We start from the raw sequence: 21,112 nt of genomic DNA, 5'->3' as shown, positions 1-21,112 counted from the left end.
ATATTTTTTATATATATATATATATATATATATATATATATATATATATATATATATATCTATATAAATATATATCTATATATAAAGTCCCATAGAAGATCACTCTCACATCCAGGTCAGCCTGCCAGGGTGCTAGTGGAAAATGCATAAATGTAACAAAAACTTGCACTCATTGATCTTTCCTTCAAAAACACTCATTTAATGTGTAACGTTTCGGAGACAGAGTATCCCCTTCCTCAGACAAAGTGAAATAGCAACACATGCAATTTAAAATACAAAGTGATAACCCCTCCCCCCAATTAAGACAAAAAACGCCAAAATGCAGTCATGGCAACCACCCTAACACAGTGGCAGTATTGATATTAGTGCTAAATCAATCTCAATGATTAAAAATTAGTCATATAGTTATAAGTGGTTGTGAAATAAGTGAGCAACACTATGTTATATATATCTTAAAAACTGGACTACAATCATCCAATATTGTATTGTAGGCAATCTATGCATCATAATTTGGACTTGATATACTGAATGCTGTGGAAAAGGCCCCACATTTATACATATGTCAGTGTTTTAATTACTAGGACCCAGTGCATACACATCACCATATCACCCCAGTAGCGTTTTGCCAACATTTCAATAAAGTATTAAACACTATTCCTGGAGTTAATATGCTTATAACTTGTTATGGCAAACTGTGGCTACCTACCTGATATGCAAAACAACTACCACAGAACATCTCAGAAACCGCCGAGAAAGCTCTGTAATAGAGCGATACACACAGCCATCAGCCATGGCTGCACCACGCCGAATACAGTAAGTGGAGGGGAGGAGCGTGGAGGAGAGCCCACGGCAACGCTATTGTCATGACAACCAGTGTAAACAAACGCACTGCCAGGAGGGTAGATTACCTATTCCTAGCACCTAAGGAAAATAAAATTACCAACTACCGGAGACAGGCGTGCTAAAATATAATCAGATTACCAAAGATCCCTAAAGAGAATTATTAAAAATAATGAGTACAACTTTTAAAAGTCTTAAAAGTATAACTCTTAAAAATTATATGAAAATTATATGAGAGTACAAATATTATTTAGTCTTATAGGTTATTTAATATGAGGAATTTTAGTTCCATAATCTGACTTGTACAATGCAAATATATATATATATATATATATATATATATATATATATATGTATATCTAAGCAATGTTTTATGATTTCATCCCAGAGTGACAATATAGCATACGTCCATAAAATATAACTGTTTATTTACCCAGCTTTTTATGGCTCATTGAGGAATTAACAATTAAATTCTAACTAATCCAGAAATATATATTTTATGCTTCTTGACCATGCAAGACATAACTGTATGAAATCTGGCTTATTATTTAGCTAAAAAGGGGTTTACAATGTACAATTTGTAGCTATGGGATTAGATATTTCTATATTATATTAATAGGCAGAATTGACTAGGTTCTAGCCTAAAATATTGCATACATACACATATAGATGAGAAAATGATAAATAACCCAATGTAATAAGACTCTTAAAATTACTGTTGGTTTCAAAATACGCAATTATTTATTAGATCAGCTAAAAACATAAAATTACACAATATTCAATGCATAGGCCTAAAGACAATAACAATTAACATTTACTTACAAGACAAATATACACTTATACAAACATACATGATACAGGTACCTTATTCAGATGTTGTAATAGGGTTGTCTGGGACAGTCTGAATGTTTCTGCTAGCTTCCTGTCCTCATCCTCCCCTCTCTCTCCTCTCCTTCTCTCTGACTCTGACTAACCCTACTGACTAAATCTTGTTCTATATATTAAAACCCTGCCCCATCTGTTAGTATTACCTTAATGCAATTGGTTCAATTTTTCCCGCTTCTCACCATATTTGGAAAACTGAACACCATTGGTCCTAGATGTTTACATGTAAATAGGGGCTATTGTAGGGGGTGGATAGCTATAAATCATATAGCTTGGACAGCTGTTCTGATTGTAAGGTCAGATGTTCTTTTGTCTATGATAACCTGTTATTTACCACCTCCACGCCAACAGCTACATGAAAAGACTCCTATTTACATGTAAACATTTGGTGACTCTATTGAATGGGAGGAAGCCTGGGGAAATAACTTCCCTTGTTTACCATCCCTGACCTTCTTTGAGGTTTTTGTAACTGAAATAGGGCATAGTAAAATAGACAGCCTCTATATTTCTAATGGCTAGTTAATATGACTAGAATATTATACCAATAGATAAATATGTTCATACATACATACAATATATACATTGAAATGGAACTATAACATAAGCAATTTCCCAAACTGTAACAGAATGGACATCAAGATAGTACAGACTAGCTTGATATATTAAAAATATTAAACAGTGTATTCACCTATTTATTATTTACGCTGGTACAATATCCAATGCGTCCAAAGTGTGCTCATAAATAATATATTCCCTTAACCACTGTACATAGAATCATACCGTGATCTGTCAAAATATAAAAATTGCTAAGAAGTGGTGACGTCAAGCCCGTAATGGCTCCAGTGTTGAAAGCAGGCGCCTCTCCACATTTTAAGTCTATGGAAAAATATATACGTGCAGCAGTGATTAGTATTATGTTGAAACCAAACAGTAGGATGCATCTCTTGTTCAATTTAAAAATCACGATCAGCTACTGGGTATATTAATAACCTTAGATAAGCAACAACACAACATATAAAGAATTAAAATACCATCCGTCAGACTGGGACAATACCAGTGATAAGCTGCACCGGGTCCGTGCATAGAGCGTGGCCTAAGTATATCAACAGATGCAAAAACAATCTTGTGAGGATATTTACATAGGGCAGGAAAACATGTAATCTGGCCATATTGGCATACGCCCACTCCTACTCAGAGTGGGGGAAGTTACAGTAATAGATTCAGGACTCTCATGTACAGAGCAAACAGATCATGGCTCCCATTAGAGTGTCAGGAAGATTTTACTTGACTATGTCCCTTTAATTCTTTGAGTATGTCCCTTTAATTCCTCTCCTTATAACCCATGATCCTCTCTGGCTCTGTGTCAATTATTTCAGAAGTGTAGCTGTATTGAAGCGATCTCTTCATGCCAGAACTCTGAAGTTTTGATTCCCAAAACAATTGGACTACAAGCTCTGTTTCAATTTGAGCTATTTACACCATTATCCGAATATATCAACAAGCTGACATCCTGCAAACATCCCTGGCTCATTCTCTACAAACAACCAACATGTGTTATATCGCCAGCATCTAACTTGGATATATGCCATTGCAGCACTACAGTCTTGTTACCATCAAAAGATAAGGACCTACTTACTAGATTATCGTTATTGCGGTCACTGCCGTAACTGCTGAGAGACTTTGATCTTGTTATATATCATTATTGGAGCTCCCGACTTTCCTTGCTCCTGATTGGCAAACGCTAACACACCTTCAGGTCAGTGACGTCACAGACGCTCCGTTCTCACTCACGCACAGCTTGCTCCAGCTCTGATTACACGCTGCTAGACTTTAGCTCAAGGCAGATTGGTCAGCACTTCCACACCCCTCAGGTACACGCTGCAAACTCAAACTACTTATACATGCAATATTTCCAGATTAAGAAGATTAAAGGGGTAGCAACCAAATATAAGAACTCTCTCTCAGTTCACCTGAATTAATTATCCTCTGCAGCCAAATACCTACAGGAGCTTCTCTCTTCTCTCCTGTAACCAAATAATAATCATACCCAGGAGGGATTTTCCTAATTAACTCTTTCCTAGTAAAAGAATAGGCGATATTTATATCTGCAGTTGAGATCCTAAGTTCACTTAAGCCATAGGAAAAGCTGCATTACATAATAATTGATCCAGCAGATATACCAACCGTAGTATATAACTTAACCCAAAGAGTGGATCAACTTACTCAGGGGGTCAAAGAACTACAAATACAAAATGACTCCCTAAGGGCTTTGCATAGAGACAACACACCAGAGCCCCAAGTCTCACTTCCTGACTTATTTTCAGGTGACAGAAGAAATTTTAGGCAATTCCGCAATGCTTGCAGTTTACTATTCCAAATGAGACCAAAGACCTATAATACTGAAAGGATTAAAGTGATGACTGTTATTTCCTTCCTTAGAGGGGAACCTAGGAAATGGGCTGACGTATTTTTTGAGAATGATGACCCAATTCTTGCATCTCTCACTGATTTTTTTACCCAAATGGGGACTCTTTATGAGGACACTCAGAAGCAGCTAACAGCTGAGACCAATATGCGTTCACTTAAACAGAGACGCAGACCGGTTGAGGAATACCTGACGGAATTCAAACTGTATGCAAAGGATTCAGAATGGAGCGGTGTCCCTCCGCAATCAATACAGGCTTGGGTTATCAGATAACCTTAAAGATGAGTTGGCACGTACTGAACTTCCCCGGACCCTTGAAGGATTAATTGAACTATCCATACATGTAGGCAGACGTCTAAGAGAACGCAGAGCTGAACGCTCACACCCAGAGGCATTGCATAAAAACTATCCAACCAGTTCTTCCACTTCTTCATCTAAGGATGTCCCTATCCCCATGGAACTAGGGATCACTAAGGGCCCTCTACAACCAGAAGAGAGGTTGCGTAGAAGGAGAGCTAACCTATGCATGTACTGTGCATCTGCAGCACATTCTGTGAAAGAGTGTCCCATCCTACTCCGCCAGAAGAATAGTAAGTCCCCCATTGTTAACAACTGTAAAATCTCCAACTCTGCTTACTGTACTTTATCTCTCTTTCTACAGTGGGATCTTCAAGTTCTCAGTACTGAAGCAATTATCGACTCTGGGGCTTACTCTAACTTCCTGGATGCTGAATTAGCCAAGAAAAATAAAATTCCTTTATGTTTAAAAGCAAACCCTGTCTCAATTCGTGTCATTGATGGGTCTTTTGTGAAAACTGGTCCCATTACTCACCAATCCATTCCCTTAAAAATAACAACTGAAACAGGACATGTAGAATACATATCGTTTGATATCATACCATCTCCTATGTTTCCTGTAGTATTAGGGTTATCGTGGTTACAGTTACACCAACCAAAGATAGATTGGGGAACTCTCCATGTTGAATTCAATTCTACTTTCTGTCAGAAATCCTGTCTTGCTACACAGACCATTCTACAGGTCACAGAATTTAATTTACCAGAGGAATACCACGACTTCTCAGACGTCTTCAGTAAGAAAGAAGCTGAAACCCTGCCACCTCACCGCATCTACGATTGTCCTATAGAATTGTTACCTGGTTCCTCTATTCCATATGGGCACATTTACCCATTATCTCAGCCTGAACTGGAACATTTAAAATCATACATCGATGATAACCTTAAAAAGGGTTTTATCAGACCCTCCACCTCCCCAGCGGGAGCTGGTATTTTCTTTGTTAGGAACAAAGATGATTCATTAAGACCAATCATCGATTACCGGGAATTAAATAAACGAACCTTGAAAAATAGGTACCCACTACCATTGATTCCCGAGTTAGTGGAGCGTCTGAGTCAGGCAAAAATATACTCAAAGTTAGACCTAAGGGGTGCCTATAATTTGGTCAGAATCCGTGAAGGCGATGAGTGGCTCACTGCCTTCAGGACTCGATACGGATTATACGAGTACCTGGTAATGCCTTTTGGGCTTTGTAACGCCTCTGCCACGTTCCAACATTTCATTAATGATATCTTCAGGGATTTGTTGGACGTGTGCATGGTGGTTTACCTGGATGATATCCTGATATACTCGGACAACTTGGAAGAACATAAGAAACATGTTCGTTGGATCCTTGGACGTCTTCGTACACATCAGCTCTACGCCAAAGCCGAGAAGTGTCTTTTTCATGTCAATGAAATATCTTTCCTAGGATACCACATTTCTTCTGCAGGACTGAAGATGGAAGATGATAAGGTTGTAGCTATACAAAATTGGCCAATTCCCACTTCCACAAAGGATGTTCAACGCTTCTTGGGATTTGCCAATTTTTATCGAAAATTTATTAAAGGATTCTCATCTATCGCTAAACCCCTTAGCAACCTTACTGGTACTCATGCACCTTTTCTGTGGAATTCAAAGGCACAGGAAGCCTTCAATACCCTCAAAAGATCTTTTACATCAGCTCCAATCCTACAATTCCCAAATCCTAATCTTCAATTCATCCTAGAGGTAGACGCCTCTAACTTCGCTCTGGGTGCCATTCTATCACAAAGGAAGACACCATCTCAACCTATACACCCGGTAGCTTTCTTCTCCAAATTGATGACTCCTCCAGAATTGAATTATTCCATAGGGGATAAAGAGCTCCTAGTCATTAGGAAGGCCTTCGAACATTGGCGTCATCTACTTGAAGGTACAAAAATTCCTATACTCATATACACTGATCATCGAAACTTAGAATATCTACAATCAAGCAAAACTCTATCTGCACGTCAACTCTGTTGGAGTTTATATTTCACCAGGTTTAATTTCCACATAACTTACCGCCCAGGAACAAAAAATGGTAAGGCAGACGCCCTTTCCCGTATGTTAATCCAAGGTCCATCAGATACCTCTCCTCGCAATATTCTATCTCCAGATCATTTCTGTGCCATCATAACACCCCATAATGATCTACTTAAATCTCAACAAGTTGATTTCACCTATCCAAAGACAAAGTTGCAACAAAAGGCGGATTCTCTCTACTACCACAAGGATAAACTCTATATACCTCCTCAAATTAGAGACCAGTTCTTATATAACCATCATGATGCGCCACTTGCTGGACATCCTGGTGTCCAAAGAACTTTGGAACTCCTAAAAAGGAACTTCTGGTGGCCCAATATTGATGAATCTGTAAAGAACTACGTCAAAACTTGTGAGAAATGTGTAATCCTGAAACCTGAGAAGGCACGTCCTTATGGTCTACTTAAACCTCTACATATTCCGGATCGACCTTGGCAAACCATTGGCATGGACTTTATAGTTGATCTCCCTCCATCCTGTAATTGTACAACTATACTAGTCGTTGTGGACCTTTGGACAAAGATGGCACACTTCATACCTTTCCGAAAACTACCTACCTCCGCTGAAACAGCAGGATTATTCCTACAACACATTGTAAGATTACATGGATTACCCACCATCATCATTACCGACAGGGGTACCCAGTTTACCTCCAAGTTTTGGAAGGCCCTCTGTAAGGTATTAAGTGTTGAACAGAGATACAGTACAGCATTCCATCCCCAGACCAATGGCCAAACAGAGAGAGTCAATCAATGGCTGGAACAGTACATTAGATGTTACTGTTCTTTTCACCAAGATCAATGGTATGAGAACTTATCTACAGCAGAATATGCTTATAACAACTCATATAATTCCTCTACTAAAACAACTCCGTTCTACTCTAACAGTTATACCCACAAAACAATACTTCTTCACCTTTGGTAGACGAAAAAACTAATACTATAGCTGACTCATTCATTTTTCTCAGAGAAAATATAAAAGAGGCCCAATTAAGGCAAAAGAAGTACTATGACGCTAAAAGAAGAGTTCCACCTACCTACACTGTAGGTGATAAGGTTTGGCTTTCCACAAAAAATCTTAATCTTAGGACTCCTTGTAAAAAATTCTCTCAACTTTTTATTGGTCCTTTCGAAGTCTCGAAAGTTGTGAATGAAAATGCTGTGACCCTGAAGTTACCTCCAGAATGCCGTATCCACCCTACGTTTCATGTATCCCTACTGAAACCTTGTACTCCTACTAGAGGACAGGCCTCTCCTTTACCACTTCTTCCAACTCCACATATTGCCGATGTGTATGAAGTCAAGGCAATTAAGGATTCTCGGTTGCTACATGGACAGCTCCAATATCTGATCCACTGGAAAGGATTCGGTCCTGAGGAGGATTCTTGGGAACCTGTTGCTAATATCAATGCTGCAAGGTTAGTGAATGCGTTCCATCGCAGGAATCCAGATAGACCAGGACCTTCTGCTGCGGTGCAGCCCCTTTGACGGGGGGAACTGTCAGGAAGATTTTACTTGACTATGTCCCTTTAATTCTTTGAGTATGTCCCTTTAATTCCTCTCCTTATAACCCATGATCCTCTCTGGCTCTGTGTCAATTATTTCAGAAGTGTAGCTGTATTGAAGCGATCTCTTCATGCCAGAACTCTGAAGTTTTGATTCCCAAAACAATTGGACTACAAGCTCTGTTTCAACTTGAGCTATTTACACCATTATCCGAATATATCAACAAGCTGACATCCTGCAAACATCGCTGGCTCATTCTCTACTTACTAGATTATCGTTATTGCGGTCACTGCCGTAACTGCTGAGAGACTTTGATCTTGTTATATATCATTATCGGAGCTCCCGACTTTCCTCACTCCTGATTGGCAAACGCTAACACACCTTCAGGTCAGTGACGTCACAGACGCTCCGTTCTCACTCACGCACAGCTTGCTCCAGCTCTGATTACACGCTGCTAGACTTTAGCTCAAGGCGGATTGGTCAGCACTTCCACACCCCTCAGGTGCACGCTGCAAACTCAAACTACTTATACACGCAATATTTCCAGATTAAGAAGATTAAAGGGGTAGCAACCAAATATAAGAACTCTCTCTCAGTTCACCTGAATTAATTATCCTCTGCAGCCAAATACCTACAGGAGCTTCTCTCTTCTCTCCTGTAACCAAATAATAATCATACCCAGGAGGGATTTTCCTAATTAACTCTTTCCTAGTAAAAGAATAGGCGATATTTATATCTGCAGTTGAGATCCTAAGTTCACTTAAGCCATAGGAAAAGCTGCATTACATAGAGTAACAGACATCCCATATGGTGTAGAAACATGGGGTCCACACAAGGCTTACAAAAAGCCTATAAAAACAGTACCAGTCCACTACAGTGTCCAGTCCTTTGGGTTGGGTTGTGTTCAACCGGTGAATCCACCTTGATTCCGTTTGGAGCAGGATCTTATTGCGGTCCCCGCCACATCTCAGTGGGCACATCTCAGTGGGGAGATGTGGTCGATTAGGATGAAGCGCAAATCGTTTACTGTATGGCCAGCTTCAAAAAAGTGTCTTGCCACAGGTTGTTCACTTATCTTATTCTTCAGGGCTATCCTAATCGCAGACCTGTGATTTGTAAATCTTGTTCTGGCATCGTCGGTCGTTTTCCCGACATAAAAATGCCCACAACAGCAATTAAGAAGGTATAGCACGTGTGTTGTAGTACACATTGTGAAATGCCTAATCTTGAACCTCCTATTGGTGTGGGGAAGGGCAAATGTTGTGCCAGACAGCATAGAACTACAGGTCGTACAGCCTGTACACCTGTAACAGCCCTTCTTCTTATTCCGTTGTAGCCAATTAGATGAAGTGGAGCAATGGGCCGGGTCTGTGATCATTAGAGAATCCTTCAAATTCTTGTTCCCCTTGTATCCCACTCTGGGGTGGTCCCACTCATCAAAGGGAAGGGAAGAATCACTCTTGATAATGTGCCAGTGTTGGTTAAGACTTGAGCCTATCTTGCTCACAGTTGGACTATAGGCAGTAGTGAAGGTTAATCTTTGCTTGTCATTTCCTTCTGTCATATGGCCCACAAGTTCTGGGTTAGTCACCTCACGCATACTCCGGTCAATTAAGTGAGTATTGTATCCCCTCTGTTTGAATTTGTCAGCCATCGCTGTTAGTTGTGTCAACAATAATTCAGGTTCACTGTTGTTCCTTGTCACCCTCAGTAGTTGGGCTTTCGGAATAGCCCTTAGAAGACTAGTGGGGTGACTACTGCTTGCATGAAGCAGTGAATTCCAATCTGTAGGTTTACAGAAATAGGAGGTACCCAGATGTTGTTGACCTTTCTTGAAGATCCTTAGATCCAGGAAATCGATGGTTGTTTTATGAATAACGAGTTTAAACTTCACTGGGTTATCGAGTATGTTTAGCTGGTCAAACCAGCTCTGTAGAGCCTCAGCTGTACAGCTCCAAATGATGAAGAGGTTGTCTATGTAACGACGGTAGAACTTCACTTCAGATTTACCATAGATGCCCATGACCGATGTTTCATATTTATCCATATAGATGTTGGCCAGGGATGGGGCCACATTGGAGCCCATAGCAGTTCCTGCTATTTGTTGGTGGAAAGAATTTTCGAATCTGAAGTAGTTGAGGCGTAAGCTTAGATCCAACAACTCAATGAGGAATTCTCTAGGAGGACCAACATAAGGATAACGATCAAGTGCCTTTGCAACACATGTTTTGCCATTCTCGTGGGGAATGATCCTATAGAGGCTATTGACATCGGCTGTAGTCATAATCCAGGAATCCTCCACTTCCAACTCTGTTAGATCAGCTATTAGTTGAGATGAGTCACGGAGATAGGACCGTATGTTTTTAACTGGTGGCTGAAGGAAGTGGTCCACATATACTGCTAGTCTGGATGTGATGGAATTGTGTGCTGAGACTATTGGTCTCCCGGGTGGTGTCATTATGTCTTTATGAATCTTGGGTATTGTATACAGGATTGGACAAGAGGGAAAGTTCACTAACAAATATTTCCTGGTGTTCTCATCAATCCAACCAGCTGTAAAGCCCTTTGTTACTGTTTCCTGAATAATTGCTTTAAATGTAGCTGTTGGATCGTGTTTCAGTGGCAAGTAAGTGTTCAGGTCACTCAGTTGTTGTAATATTTCACTTTGGTAATAGGAGTAATCAAGAACCACGACTGCTCCTCCCTTGTCCGCCGTTCTAATTACGATTTCTGGATCAGAAGACAGGGAGATAAGAGCTTGTTTTTCTTCTGCTGTTAGATTGTTGCGATATTTCACATGTTCCATTTTAGTAATGTCCTGAGACACCAGTCTCATGTATATTGTAATACTAGAGTTCTGGCTGTGTGGATCGAAAGCACTTTTCACTTTGAATCATAGGTCTGTGATTCTGTGGTTGCCTCTTTAAAGAATTCCTTGAGTCTCAAAGATCGTTGAAACTTCTGACAGTCAATAAACACATCAAATTCATCCGCCCTACATGTGGAGACAAAATTCAAACCCTTATTCAGAAGGGAAACTTCAGCGGATGTCAGAGGCCGATGACTGATGTTCACTACTAGATCAGTCTCGGGCCCAGTGATGTTTGTTACCTTGGGGGTAGTGGTAGTCTTTTCTCTCCACCCTCCCCTCCGTATGTGGGGCCTCCTCCTCTTCTCCTTTGGCCGGCTCTTGTGGTGACCCCCTGAAAAACTGTTGTATGGTAACAGTTGCACCAGTTGTTGCATTGCCAGTATTTGGTAAATCAGTGTTGGAGCCTGAGCTGGTATCCACAGTTTGTAAGGATTGTTTAGTGTAATATCGCTGTTCCGATCAGCCAATAGAATGCGAGCTCAATCTGATTGGCTGATTGGATCAGCCAATCAGATTGAACTTGAATCTGATTGGCTGATTCCATCAGCCAATCAGAATTTTCCTACCTTAATTCCGATTGGCTGATAGAATCCTATCAGCCAATTGGAATTCGAGGGACGCCATCTTGGATGACGTCCCTTAAAGGAACCTTCATTCTTCAGTTGGACGTTCGAAGAAGAAGATTGATCCGCGCTAGAGGTCTTCAAGCTGGAGCCGTTCGTCATCGGATGAAGATAGAAGATGCCGCTTGGATCAAGATGGTTGCCGGTCCGGATCTCCTCTTCTTCCCGGATAGGATGAAGACTTTGGAGCCTCTTCTGGACCTCTTCAGCCGCCGCTTGATAGAAGATTTCAGCCGGATTATGGATCGCCAGCCCCCGCTTGGGCTTGGATGAAGATTTCGGAGCTTGGAGCGATCGGTGAACCTGGCATGGTGAAGATAAGGTAGGAAGATCTTCAGGGGCTTAGTGTTAGGTTTATTTAAGGGGGGTTTGGGTTAGATTAGGGGTATGTGGGTGGTGGGTTGTAATGTTGGGGGGGTATTGTATGTTTTTGTTTACAGGCAAAAGAGCTGAATTATTTGGGGCATGCCCCGCAAATGGCCCTTTTCAGGGCTGGTAAGGTAAAAGAGCTTTGAACTTTTTTAATTTAGAATAGGGTAGGGCATTTTTTTATTTTGGGGGTCTTTGTTATTTTATTAGGGGGCTTAGAGTAGGTGTAATTAGTTTAAAATTGTTGTAATATTTTTCTAATGTTTGTAAATATTTTTTTATTTTTTGTAACTTAGTTCTTTTTTATTTTTTGTACTTTAGTTAGTTTATTTAATTGTAGTTATTTGTAGGTATTGTATTTAATTAATTTATTGATAGTGTAGTGTTAGGTTTAATTGTAGATAATTGTAGGTATTTTATTTAATTAATTTATTGATAGTGCAGTGTTAGGTTTAATTGTATCTTAGGTTAGGATTTATTTTACAGGTAATTTTGTAATTATTTTAACTAGGTAACTATTAAATAGTTCTTAACTATTTAATAGCTATTGTACCTGGTTAAAATAAATACAAAGTTGCCTGTAAAATAAATATTAATCCTAAAATAGCTAAAATATAATTATTCGTTATATTGTAGCTATATTAGGGTTTATTTTACAGGTAAGTATTTAGCTTTAAATAGGAATAATTTATTTAATAAGAGTTAATTTATTTTGTTAGATAAAAATTATATTTAATTTAGGGGGGTGTTAGTGTTAGGGTTAGACTTAGCTTTAGGGGTTAAAAAATTTATTAGAATAGCGGTGAGCTCCGGTCGGCAGATTAGGGGTTAATGTTTGAAGTTAGGTGTCGGCGATGTTAGGGAGGGCAGATTAGGGGTTAATACTATTTATTATAGGGTTATTGAGGCGGGAGTGAGGCGGATTAGGGGTTAATACATTTATTATAGTAGCGGTGCGGTTCGGTCGGCAGATTAGGGGTTAATAAGTGTAGGTAGGTGGCGGCGACGTTGGGGGCGGCAGATTAGGGGTTAATAAATATTATGTAGGTATCGGCGGTGTTAGGGGCAGCAGATTAGGGGTACATAGGGATAACGTAGCTGGCGGCGGTGTACGGAGCGGCAGATTAGGGGTTAACATTTTTTAATAGAGTGGTGGCGATGTGGGGAGGCCTCGGTTTAGGGGTACATAGGTAGTTTATGGGTGTTAGTGTACTTTAGAGCACAGTAGTTAAGAGCTTTATAAACCGGCGTTAGCCCAGAAAGCTCTTAACTACTGACTTTTTTCTGCGGCTGGAGTTTTGTCGTTAGATTTCTAACGCTCACTTCAGCCACGACTCTAAATACCGGCGTTAGAAAGATTCCATTGAAAAGATAGGATACGCAAATGGCGTAGGGGGATCTGCGGTATGGAAAAGTCGCGGCTGCAAAGTGAGCGGTAGACCCTTTCCTGACTGACTCCAAATACCAGCAGGCTGTAAAAACCAGCGTTAGGAGCCTCTAACGCTGGTTTTCACGGCTACCGCCCAACTCTAAATCTAGGCCTCAGTGACTAGTAAAATCAAATCCAAAGAACATTTGTTCAGGATAGCGCAGGATTGCATGTGTTGCCATTTCACTTGGGTCTGAGGAAGGGGATACTCTGTCTCCCAAACGTTACACATTAAATGAGTGTTTTTGAAGGAAAGACCAGTGAGTGCAAGTTTTTGTTACGTTTATGCATTTTCCACTAGCACCCTGGCAGGCTGACCTGGATGTGAGAGTGCTCTTCTATGGGACTTTATATTTAAATTGCTGATGCACCCACCATTGACTTCCTCCTTCCCAGAGACTATTTCCGCACTATAGCACTTTCACACTACCGCACCTTTCACGTGCACTATTGCACTTTAACGTGCACTACTATACCGTTTTCTGTGTAGTATACTGCTATTGTAATCCAACAATATGGACACAGATGTGGAGGCCACCGAAGTACTGACTTTTACCGAGAATGATGTGGCCAGAATCCTCTTTGCTTTGGAGGATGACATGAATAATGATGGCTCTTCCAATTCCATCTTCCTCACCCTTTTGAAACTAAAGAAAAAGGAGGTGAATTTGAAACTTCATGGAGTATACTTGTCTGAGTATTACAGAAGGATGTTAATACCACGGGGGTTCAGAATCAAAAACCTGCCCATAATTGGTCGCACGAATCCAGACTTCTGCAAGCGCTGGTGCGCTATCCTGAACAAATGTTCTTTGGATTTGATTTTACTAGTCACTGAGGAAGTAAGAAACCTCTTGGAGAAAGTGAAACAGGAGATATTGGATTGTGACACAAAAAAGATTCATGTTCTGAGGGAGAATACCATAGAACCGTGGTTGGATAAACTTACCACGCTTTGGGGGAGGTGCTATGCAGGTGCTGTGCAATTCACCTGCATACCTGCGTTGTGAGAGGACGCTAAGTTACCGCTCCCCACTCCAAGCTACTTGCCCTGGAGAGCTTGCCAGGATTGTGTGTGGCGCTCTGCGAGGCTACGGCCCGCCCAAGTTTTGGAGTCCTCCCTAGCCGATGGTGCTAGCAATTCATTTGCTGAACTTTTAATTTCCCTCTGGGTCTCACCCCGCAAGCTGCCGCTGCAAGGAAGGAAGCAGGTCGTAAACGCTACACGCTGTGTGAGGAAAGCCGGTGCAGCTAGCGGAGAGCAACTTAGCTGCCAAGGAATAGCCTATGCGATAGGCTGAAGGTACGGCTATTGGGCCTTTAGAGAACGGGACCTGATACCGGCAGAGTGCGAAGATTTACAAAGTTCTTTCCTGATCAGCTGGCTGGCCGTGCTATGTGGAGCGCACAATAGAGCGGTGCAGCTGGAACCTGTACAGGGTAACTGCAGCATTGGATATATACCAGTAAGACACTGATTCTGCAGCCGCTTGGTCGGTTCCTGTGTGGCGGTACCCCCAGAAAACTCTTGGAAGATAAATATAGCCCTGCCTAGAGGAAGTCTGTATTTCTACTGAATTAACCTGCTGTAGATCCCTCGCTGGTGGCTGCATTCTAGGCGCTGACGGAGACTGCAAAAGCTGAGAATCTTTTGGCAGATGGGGATGGGATCCCCTTTCCCATCAGCTTACAGGTACTGTCCTTTTCTTACTGCACTATCTTAGTGGTATAAATCTCGCCACTTTTTCTTGCTGAAGGTTGGATTTAACTAAGGGCTTCTTGGGCTGAATTTTGATACAATATATACCGCTAAGTGCTGGGTGAAGGTCAGGTTCTCTAAGAATTGACTGTCTGTTCTGGAGGCTGGAACAAAGGGGGAAGAAAGAAGGAAAGAGAGAAAGGGGAGAGAAAGAAGACATAGTGGCAATTGTCCTTTTGGCCTATACTGGACAGAGGGGAGGCCTATATAACTGCCAAGTGTCCTACTAGCCAGGCGGTCACTCATTCTGGACATTTTTATATTGGACATTCTGTGATATTTGACAACACCAGCGAACTGCATAAGTTAATGGCATAAGTTACAAACAACTGGGAAAGGCTTTTGCATATTTTACATTGTGTCTATATAATCAAGTAGCAGGCTGTTGGTGTCTCCCCTGTTTCTTTTGATTTTTAGTTGTCAGCTATATGACAGTTGTTAGAATTCTCTAAAGGGAAACTGCTGAATTACTGAATTACTGAAATACTAGCCATATTACTGCTGCTTATTTGAGTCTGTATATTACTATAGGGGTATAACATTTTTTTTTTTTTTGGTTTTTGTTATTGTTCTCATTAGAACTGATAAGGATATCTTTTGCCAGCAGGTGTTTTGGATTGTAGTATCTACAAACCAATTAGGGGCGTTTGATATCACCTCACTAGAGGGTTAATACTCTCCTTATATATTTGTTTTTCACTTTTATGGTTTTTCTTTTTTTTTTTTCTTTTTTTTTCTAGGGTAGGAGATCTAAGATAAATGATACACGCAGAGTTACACTAGTTACACTAGAGTGTTAATATCACCTTTGTTTACACATTTTTTTTTTTTTTTTTATTTTTTTTTTTGTCTTTTGTTGTTTCTCCTAATTAAGGAGATGTAATGTAACACACAGCAATTTATGCTTAAGCACTAAAAAGCACTGAAAAAAGAGTCGGAGGGAGTGGGACCTGTTGGTCCGTCCCCCCCCCACTTCTCCCTGCTATCACTAACCATTTTGTTTCCAAGAAGGGAAAGGGGAAAGAGAGGGAACGAGGAATCAAGAAGGGAATAGGTGAATTTCCTCCTGTTTTTCCCCTTTTTCTTCCTCTTTATACACTACAACATTTTATTGTCCTCTTATGGAAAAATTCATCACACAAGCTAAAGCTCCCTCACCCAGAATGCCTGTTAAAGGTAAAGAGAAAAAAGCTAAGCTGGGTGGGCGTAGTTTAAACAGTTCTAATTAGGTATTGCCCAATATATGTGATACCCAGATGTTGATCACTCATTTGACAGAGCTATTTACGCCACAATTTGAGACTATTAAAACCGAATTAGGGTCAATCTCTGCAGTAATATCTAATCTCTCTATGGAAGTTAAACAATTTTCAAATAGAATGTTAGAGGTTGAGAATAGAGTCTCTGAACTGGAAGATCAAGTGGATGTGCAAAGTGATATTATAACCAAACAAGACTCTAAAATTTCTAACCTGCAATTGCGTCTGGGCGATCTTGAGGATCGCTCCAGACGCAATAATATCCGAATTATTGGCCTCCCTGAGACCGCTGAATTTGGGGACCTACTTCAATTTACATCATGTGTATTACCACAGGCCCTAGGTTTCCCCCAGCAGCAGCTCCCAGTTGCCATAGAGAGAGCCCACAGAGCTGGTCCTAAGAGAACCCAGATTGAAGGCTCACCTCAAAACAGGATGTGCATTTTTAGAGTTCTGAATTTTCAGGATAAGATTCAATTCTTGAGATTATTTAAAAAAAGAAGTGACCCACTTATGTTTGGGAATAACAGAATGATTATTCAGCAGAAACCTCCTCGAAGAGGAAATTAATGGCACCGTTCTGTTCGCAACTTATTGATAGAGGCTTTAATGCATGGATGGTTTATCCAGCTAATATAATTGTTGAACATAACGGTGCCAGAAGAACGTATCGGGAGGTGGGAGAGATTAAAAAATTATTATCTGACAAATAACTGGGTGGCTAGCTTCTTTTAGCTTCTTCGTGAGTCAACACAAGGTTTGAAAGGGAGGTATAGTAAGAATTAAAGCTGCATGTTTCTTTTCTTGTTGTGGTCTTTAATATATCCCTGTTTTCCCCTCCCCCTTTTTTTTCCCCTCTCCCCCCTCCGCGCTGGGTCCACTGGCTGGTAGAATTTTAAAAATGTATGTATCTTAAAACTGTTTCTTGGAATGTGGGAGGGATTTCTTCACCTCTTAAACGTAAACTAATTATCAAAACCCTGGCAAAAGAGAAACCAGACATTGCCTTTATACAGGAGACCCACCTAAGTAGTCTGGAAGCTAATAAGCTGAAGATAAAGTGGGTTGGTGAGGTAATCGCTACAGATTCTATGAGAAGGAAGTGTGGGGTAGCCATTTTAATCAATAAATCCCTAGAGTATAAAATTTCTCTGAGAGAAACAGATCTTGACTCTAGATATATTATTATACAAATTGTTATTAATAACACGGAATTCATTCTTTGTAATATTTATGGCCCAAATAAATTCAAGATTGAATTTTGGGATAATATTAAAGCCAAATTATTTCCTTTTATTCAACAGAATCTCATAGTGGGGGGTGATTTCAACATGACTATGTGTGTAGATTTAGACTGTTTTTCACAAAAGAATATTTCAGAGAATAGGAGAGCCTCTAAGTATTTTAGAACCTTTTGTCGGCAATTACAACTGTGGGATATTTGGTGAAATCACAACCCAGATTAGCGACGGTTTTCCTGCGAGTCTAAGGCTCATAGAACTTTTTCTCGGATAGATTTGTTTTTAATTTCGGAAGGTCTGTCTATCTGGCGATCTGAGGCTGGAATTGGAGAAATCGCTATTTCAGACCAAGCTATTATTTCTATTAGGCTGGATTGGCAAGATTGGTCTAATATAAAAGGCCCTGTGTTTTTTTCCCTCGCTATCTCTGTAATAATCCGAGGTTTATACTTTGGCTAAAGCAGAGATGGAAGGACTATTGCCAATTTAATATTGCCTATCTACAGAAAATTTAAACCTTCTGGGAGGCATCCAAACCTCTTTTGCGTGGTGCTATTAAGGCTTACTTGGTTAGACTCAATAAGAGAAAAAGGGCACGGGAATCTCAATTAACTAATCAAGTTAGGAACTCATATAAAACATACTACTCGAATCGTTTGGCATATAATTGGTCTAAATATCTAGAAATGAGGAAGGAGAGAGATGTTTCTTGTTACAAAAACATCAGGAAGAAGAAAACAAGTTGAACCTACGGTATAGGAGTTTCTATGGGTGCTCTGCCAAAAATCTCGCTAGATTGGTTAAGTCTAGGAAAAGGAAGAATTTTATTCCTGCAATACAGGTTGATGATACTCGCTACAACGATACTAATAATATATGTAAGGTATTTTTTTAATATTATCAACAGCTATATGCGGAGGTCCCGGTCGATGGAAAGAATCAAGAGATTTTCTGGTCTAAAACTAAGGTTCCTAGAATCCAACAGGAAAATTTGGAGTTATTGAATGCTCCGATTAGTACTGAAGAGGTTGTTAAAGCTATTGAAGCATCCAAAATGGGGAAAGCAGCAGGCCCGGATGGGCTTCCTGCAGAATATTATAAGCTATTAGCTGAGGAGATCACCCCTATTCTAGCAAAGCTGTTTAACTATTATTTTTCCTCCGATAATTCTATCTCCAATCTCTTCGCGGCGGCCAATATCTCTTTAATCCTAAAAAAAGGTAAGGACCCTACGGACCCTGAATCGTACAGACCGATTTCAGTTCTTAATGCTGACTACAAAATCTTGGCATCAATCTTGTCTTCGAGACTTTCGTACTGTCTAGATAAAGTTATCCACTCTGATCAGGCAGGATTTATGACTACTCGGAATCCGACAAAAAATATTCGAAAACTAACTACGCTGGTGGATTTCATGTGGAGCAACCTAAAGATCCTTCTAAGTTGGAAGACAGAGCAGTGTTAACATTGGATGCTGTCAAAGCATTTGACAGTATATCTTGGTCTCACCTCTTTATATCTCTTTCCAAGTTTGGCCTCTCAGATAATTTTGTCAAAATTATCAGGAAAATCTATCGGAAACCCAAGCTCATCTCTGTTGATTAATCAAACGGTGTCAGCACCAATTGCTTTACAGAGGGGTACGAGGCAGGGTTGTCCACTGTCCCCCCTCCTATTTAATATCACGTTAGAGCCACTGGCAGTTCGCTTAAGAGAAGTGTTAAATGAGATTTCAGTTGGAGCTCAAAATGTAAAGCTACTATTATACGCAGATGATATGTTAATATTTATGCAGAATACTGCTTCTGCAATCCCACAAGTAGTTCAAGTGTTAAAAGAATTCAGCTCTTTCTCTGGGTATAAAATTAACATGAATAAGAGTGAAATTATGTGGCTTGGCAGAGATGACCATAGGGTAATTTCAACCAAGTTCCGAATAGTGAGTAGTATTAAATACTTAGGGCTTGAAATAAATAAAAATCCGAAATTTTGGTATCGGGAAAATTTTATATCTCTTTTTCAGAAGATTAAAGAAGATTTAGAGTTATGGAGGATCTTTCCATTATCTATCTCAGCTTCCATTAATCTCATTAAGACTATAATTTTCCCACGCATCTTATACCTGCTTCAATATTTACCACTATTTATATTAAATAAAGATTTAAGTAGGTTGGCGTCCTGGTTCTCCAAATTTATATGGAAAGGCAAAAAGCCACGTCTATCATTAAATAGACTCTCTCATAAATTCTCAGCAGCCGGTCTGGCTCTTCCTAACATCAAGCTTTATAATATGGCAACTCTATTGAAATTCGCTTTTGATTGGATTGCCCAATCAAATGTCGTTACTTCGTATGATCTTGAACAACATTTGGTTACCCCTTGGTCTTTGAGTGCCCTTTTGCATTGTCCACCACAAACTCTTCCCTTAAATGTTAGAAGATTATGTTCATTTAAGAACATAATATCTGCATGGCATAAAGGTGGCCATGTTCTTAAAATTGATCCACTATTCACTGAATTTTTACCGATTCTGGGTAATCCACTTTTTAGCCCTAGTATAGATCAGAAAGTGTTTGGAGAATGGCAGGACAAGGGACTCAAAGATCTACATCAATTGCTAAACGATGAACGACTAATTCTCCCATGGGCCACATTGCGTCAACTCTTTGCTCTCCCTTCTCGAAACCAATATGCGTATTTCCAGATTCGACACTATGTTTCCTCTAAGAAATGGTATGCCTCCCCGCTGGTTGACTGGACAGATATTAAGATGTGCATACAGAAATTCAGAGCCGGAGATGCGTCAATATCTCTTATCTATGATGTTATGCTCTCCAAACAAAGTATTCTATCCATGGAAAAACTATGTAACTTTTGGAGGTCGATTATTGCTACTGTTGACTTGGATAGGATTTCAGATAGTTTGTCTCTGGTCTCTAGTTATCCTATATCCGTCAGTTGGAAAGAATCGCATCTGAAATGAATTAACAATTTTTATCTAACTCCAGCTAAAATAGCTAGATTCTATCCAGAGCAAGCTGTAGCTTGTCGCAGATGTTCCAGTTGCTGTGCGGATCTGGCTCATATGTTGTGGTTCTGTCCAAAGATCCAATAGTTGTGGCTTAAAATCCAATTCTGGATAAATAAGGTTTTGAATGTGAGGCTCTCCTTCTCTCTGGAAGATATTATTTTCTTAGTGTCTGATTCTAGATTGAACCTGGGTAGGCGTATAGTTAATACCATTATACTCACAACTAGACATAATATTTTTAAGAACTGGATGGCCATAAATGCTCCAAGTATGACATCTATTTTAAAAGCTGTAAAATATATATAGGAGCGCCAAAGGCTAAGGTATATCACAGGGCTTAATTATAAACAAATGGTGATCAGGATGAACAGCTAAAACATTTCTATACAATACGCTCCGTTAAAATTGTTTTTAATCAATATGGGTTATGAACAATCAAACCCATCTCATATATTTCAATGATATCACAATGT

The sequence above is a fragment of the Bombina bombina genome, chromosome 7, assembly GCF_027579735.1.
Source record: "Bombina bombina isolate aBomBom1 chromosome 7, aBomBom1.pri, whole genome shotgun sequence".
Lineage (NCBI taxonomy): Eukaryota > Metazoa > Chordata > Amphibia > Anura > Bombinatoridae > Bombina > Bombina bombina.
The sequence above is the reverse complement of the archived record's forward strand: the minus strand, read 5'-3'. Positions refer to the sequence as shown.